Raw genomic sequence first — 6,000 nt, 5'->3', positions numbered from 1 at the left:
TCATTTATCGCAGCTTTGTGAAACCATGGAAGACTCAGATTTTGTGATGCTGCATTATCTCATGGTTGGCGGGGGGTGGGGGCTCAGGAATACTCCTTCAAAGGGAAAGTCACAACTTTCAGGGTCATATTTTATGCAACCCCAATGGAAACAGTGGGCACAGACTACAAATTTCTCCAGCACAAGCCTGAAGGAAACGAAGAAGAGATGTTCAAGAACACGAAGAAGGAAACTGTCCCCCAATGGCAAGAACTGAACAGTGCAATCATGAGAAGTATGCTGAATTGAATTCAGTGGGACCCAGGAAAGCAGGTCTTAGAACACTGCCTAAATTTCCCTGGTTTCAATGGAGCCTGGGAAGTGTTAGGCCACTGTGCTTTGGATTGTGCAAAGTCACCATACAGTCTTCTCAAACACCCACTCCAAGGTTGCTGCCAAACATTGTGCCATGTTCAGTCCAATTCACTAGTCGACCCAAAATATTTTAACCATGTAAACAGGGGCGTATAAAACAAACAATGTTCAGGAGTTCAAAAACAAGTTAAGTGAATAATGTGCACAGGAAAAATGGTTCTGTCTTAGTCACAGGTGGGAAATTTCAGTTCCAGGCACAGACTGTGACCACCCAGGCCTCTCTTTCTAGCTCTACCCCCAAGCCACATGCTTCTCAAGCCCTGCTTTGAACACTGGATGTTTTTGCTTGGCTGGAATGTGTCCTTGAGCTTTGATGGTGCCTCTTTGTTATGTACTGAGTTGAATGGGATCCAAAATGCAGCAGTCTGATTGGTCCTAGAACAATGCAGCAGTATGATTGGGGCGCAGGAGCCACCCAATCCAGCTCCAGGTGGAAGTGAATCCACAACCCAACTGGCCTACAGGAGAATTCCAGAATTAGCCAATCACATGCAGCCCATTGTGTAAATAATGTATATAAAGCAGATGTTTTGGGGAAACTTTCATTCCTCCTCACCACCATGAGCTGAATAAAGAGCATGAAATCCACTCTCGACTCCGAGTATATTTCACTCTTGCTCCTCCAATGTGTTTATACACACTGGCCTACTATGCAAAGGTAACATTTGCATTCATTGGTGCACTCACTTTAGCCTCTGGCCCTGCCTACCATTGGGAAGTGGCTGCCTAGAAGGGAATGTGGTTCAGGCGGCAAAAGGTTCTCCACCCTGGTCTAAGCTGACTACCTGTTAGTGCTGAAGGCAATGTAAGGAACTGATCCAAGTGCTTGCTTCTTTCTGCCACCTTAAAGGCAACCAGCACTATAAGAGCAGGGACACTAAGCCTACATTCTTGCATGCAGGATGCAGGGGCTTCCAAATGTAATATGGAAATATGCTTGAGGATGTGGTTTTACATCACTGGGAGGATCAAGAGAAGGCAGCCAGCATTTTTCAACTTTCACCTATACAAGTCAGACTTCTCTGTTACTCTATTTCCATATCTGCATGAGTCATTTTTAACCTCAAAAGCTGCTGTGAATTCATAAATAGGCCCAGGGACGTTAGAGGCAGTCTATTACCAGTGTTTTATTCTTGTCATAGCAATGCAGAAATGGCAAATATGTGGTTCTCTCTCTCTTCCATGTGAGGATCACGGCATTTGCCTGTTTCTTTCTTGGCTCTGTCTGCTCTGTTGTGTCTTGATATCTGAGGCAAAGGCATAGTCTATATTTCCAATTACTTAGGGCTCGAAACAACTAGCCACTGTTTTGACTCATCAGGGCTGCAGCAAGACATTTTAAGTAGGCCTCAAAGCTGCTAAACATTTATGTGTGGTTTTCAAAGGAAATGGCCCAACAGCTGCATGGTGAATGATGTACACAGCAGAAACCCAAACCTCAGGAGTCTTTTAGGGGTGTGGCTGGTAAGGCATCCAAGTGCAATTTTTACGCTTACAGATGAGAGACGCATAAAGCCAAAATCTTTATCTAGGCTTCTAAAGTATGGGTTGTGCAGATGAAAAGAGACACCACCTGCAACAACTGTTCCTTGTCCCAAAAGGGAATTGACCAGACAGAGCCACGTCCTGGCTCGTTTTTCTAAAGAGGGCAGCAGAGAATTTTCTCATGGTTTGAATACAATTGCTTCAGCAGCAATCCCAGAAGGACAAACACTTTGGCTGTAGAGTAAGGAGCACGAGAATGAAAGGAGTGAAAGGGCTGGTTTGTACCAAAGCAGCAGCAATGACCGACTGTTGTAAAATCATACCGCATGACTTTCAAGCACCATTTTTTATAAGCTGTATCAAAATCCAATTGTTTAAGCAAAAAGACCTGTTGCATAACCCATCCAGGTGCTAAAATACTTAGATGTGAGTTTGCTTAAAGCAATCTGTGTTATGCATTTTGAGGTGATGCAAACCCTATTCAGAAAATTCTCATCCACACAAAGGACTAATAACAAACAGGCAAAGTGGGGTCATACCTCCTGGTTCTGGCCCCACACCTTTTGTGCCTCTCTGGGCCCACACCCAATGTCCATGCATGGACAGTGGACATCTGAAGGGGGTGCCTACAAGCATTTATTTGATCTCACACAGATGCTTGCTTGGCATACAGGAAGCCTGATTGTGACCATGTGGAGCTGAATGCAAGCTATGTCCCTCTATGGACATTCTCAATTCAGGACATGGATACCAGGGAGAAGCTTTCAGGGCCTGGAATAGCAGTTGTGGTGCCAGAAGGTCATGTGGACCAATTTTAGCCCTGGGAATCATCTCACACAACATCTTCCTACCTGGTTGGATAGCTCAAAGAGAAACAAGTCAGTAGCGGTTGACAAAGATGTCCATACTGGTTTCTCTCAGTTTCTGATTTTTCCAGTCTTAAATTTGGTCCTCTACATATCCAGTTAGTGATTTTTTTTGGGGGGGAGGGGAATTTCCTCACAAAGATTCATCAGCGTTCTAGCATAAATCTCTTCTAATATATGCATTTTATATACATTTTCCTAACAGACATATTTTTGCCAAGCAATTTCACTCAACATAATGCATTTTTGTGTGCTTTTCACTACTGTATGCTTTCATACACACACTTTACCCTAGTATATGGATTTTTGTGTGTGCATATTGCTTGGCTGAATAATTGCATTTCCAAATCTGGGGAAGTGTGGATTTTGAAGAATAGTTTTGTTTTGATCCTCGTATTGTTTCAGAAAGTGCAGATTTGGTAACTTCATCGTTAAATGCAAACTTTATTGAATTTCTCCCATTGCCCTGCATGGCCGTGAGGCATTTCCTATCTTCAGGTATATCCTTGAACATGCACAGGATGGGGTGGGGGTGCACACACACAAGTCCCGCCCCCCAAACATCCCTGAGTGCACCAGCTGCTATTGTGATGTTTGTGCAATTAGTACAAAAGTCTGGAGTAGTTTTAAGTATGTTTGAGTGAACATAGATGGGAAGACAGTCAGCTGAATGCACTTAAGAAGACAATCACCTTCCTCTGGTGTCACAATGGGCAAGTGCACCTGGATGTTAACCAGAAGGTTGGTTGAATGTGGGCAGGATTCCTGCATTGCAGGGAGTTGGACTGAATGACCTTCAGGATCCCTTCCAACTCTTTTATTCTATGATCTAAGTAGCCAGTGTACACGGGCATGTTGGAGGTGGAGTTTATGTTTGATTTATTGCCCAAATACCTGACCACAGCCATTGCTTTAATTGGATCCTGGTTAGAACGTCTTCCATGAGATCCTGATAACCAGAAGCTATTCACTCAGAGGAAACTGTTGCTAGCATAGTCTCTCCCTCCATCTACCAGATTCTCTTAGTTCCAGCTGGTTGGGAAGGTTTGGGGAAGAGAATGAGAGGGAACGTGCTCTTCTTCCTATTCTGCACAAAACCACCAAGAGCTTTCATTCATTCTAGAATTGCACATTCCCTGTACCCCGTTTTCTCTATGGAACTTGGGTTCATTTACATAATTTTGAATCTTTAAAGTTAATAAATTCAGTGTCGTCCTAGGGCATTAGCGTTTGACATTTCTCAAATGGAGACGAAAAATATTTTAACTCTATGCCTTGGTTTCTGGTTTGCCGTGGTCATGCCTTTCTCTTGAATGACCATTTATTTTGGTTGGACTCATTGCATGCCTTTGCATTTAAGCAGTCAAGGAATTCCAAACATTTATCATTCAGAGTGGTGCCTGGCTCTCATCTCAGTTGTGTGGCACAGCTTTTAACCCTATGGTAACTAATTGGACAAGACTAGAATTGATTTCAAATTTTAGCTCCTTAAGTGATTCTGAGAGTTGGATATTCCCCATTAACCTCCATTGAGGAATAATTATCACAGAGGCATCACTCATGCCTGGCACATAATTCCACAGAGGTGCTCCTCATTAAACACACTTTTAAAACAATAATAAAAAATACCAATACATGCCTGCCATGTCTGTGCGAAGATATACCAAACAATATTCACAAGAGTACTGTGAAGGTGTGTGTTTGGGAAAGTATCTAATCTCCCCAGAGCTATTTTTCTAGAAAAAGAGATGCTGGAACTCAACATAAATGATGATGGTGGTGGTGGTGATATCTTTATTGTCATTGTCCCATGCAGAGCAATGAAATTGAAAAACTACATAAAACATTCAAAACCCCCCTAAAAACTCTGAAACCCCATTTTAAAATACACTATACTATAAAAAAGGTAAAGGTAAAGGTACCCCTGCCCGTACGGGCCAGTCTTGCCAGACTCTAGGGTTGTGCGCTCATCTCACTCTATAGGCCGGGAGCCAGCGCTGACTTCTGGGTCACGTGGCCAGCGTGACAAGCTGCATCTGGCGAACCAGTGCAGCACACGGAACGCCGTTTACCTTCCCACCAGTAAGCGGTCCCTATTTATCTACTTGCACCCGGGGTTCTTCCGAACTGCTAGGTTGGCAGGCGCTGGGACCGAACGACAGGAGCGCACCCCGCCACGGGGATTCGAACTGCCAACCATGCAATCGGCAAGTCCTAGGCGCTGAGGTTTTGCCCACAGCGCCACCCGCGTCCCACACTAAACTATAGAGACCCCTTATGCTGCGTATAGAACCAGAATTGCATTTGCGTAGAAATTGTTCGTCTCTCAACTCCATTCCCAGAAATCGAAACACCAAGACCTGTTCCACGCACTTCCCCTCAGTAATAAGGGGAATAAATACCTCCCTTGTTTTCTTTTAATGGCAATTGTATTCACCTGAGGTGCCAGAACTGAGTTCCAGTGGGTTCGAACTGAAAAAAAGCCCTGAATCGGGGGCCATTAGGGGGCGCATCGGAAGATGGCTGACAATAACATCTCTCCGACCCACACGAGATAATTTGGAGGCTATGATGGGAGTAATTAGCCTCCCTAACCCCCCCCCCCAGGATGGGGGGGACTGCCTTGCCTGCTGTGCCCTATACCACCCCTGAATTTGTGGGGATGGGGGCACTAGGCACAAAGCCCTCCTGTGGGATTCCGGTGCTCCTGGACGCCGTCCCTGATCCACACCACTAGCTGCAAGAACTTCAAAAGAAACAATTTGGATGAAGGAATGCACATATCTCAAGGAAGAAGGGGGAGTAAAGACTGCTAACAGAAGAGATCTCCGATGAAATAAGATGAGTCGGAGGAACAAGAGAAATCATGAGAAGATACGCCAAGACTCGGTATGGCAAATGACTGATGGGGGAGGGGAAAAAACTTTCCTTTCTTTCCTTATGTGATTAAACAAGAATCCCCTTCCCTCACGAGTCAGAAATGTCGTTTTAAGGACTTAAGCTGTGGATTTAAGGCTGTGTGGAGATAAACTTTTGAACCAAAGCATGTTTTAAGAAGAGTGTGGAATGTATAAGAGCTTTGACGCAGTTAAAAATGCCGTCGCCATATTGGGAAGTTCTGTCAGAGGACTTAAGTCTGAGAGGAGAAATAGAGCTGTTTTTATATTGTGGGTGAAACTCCTCAGTGGGACTTAAGAGCGACAGTTTTGCGAGATTAATGATGGAAAGAGCGATG

Source organism: Podarcis raffonei, chromosome 9 (genome assembly GCF_027172205.1).
Source record: "Podarcis raffonei isolate rPodRaf1 chromosome 9, rPodRaf1.pri, whole genome shotgun sequence".
Taxonomy (NCBI): domain Eukaryota; kingdom Metazoa; phylum Chordata; class Lepidosauria; order Squamata; family Lacertidae; genus Podarcis; species Podarcis raffonei.
This window is presented reverse-complemented; position numbering follows the sequence as displayed.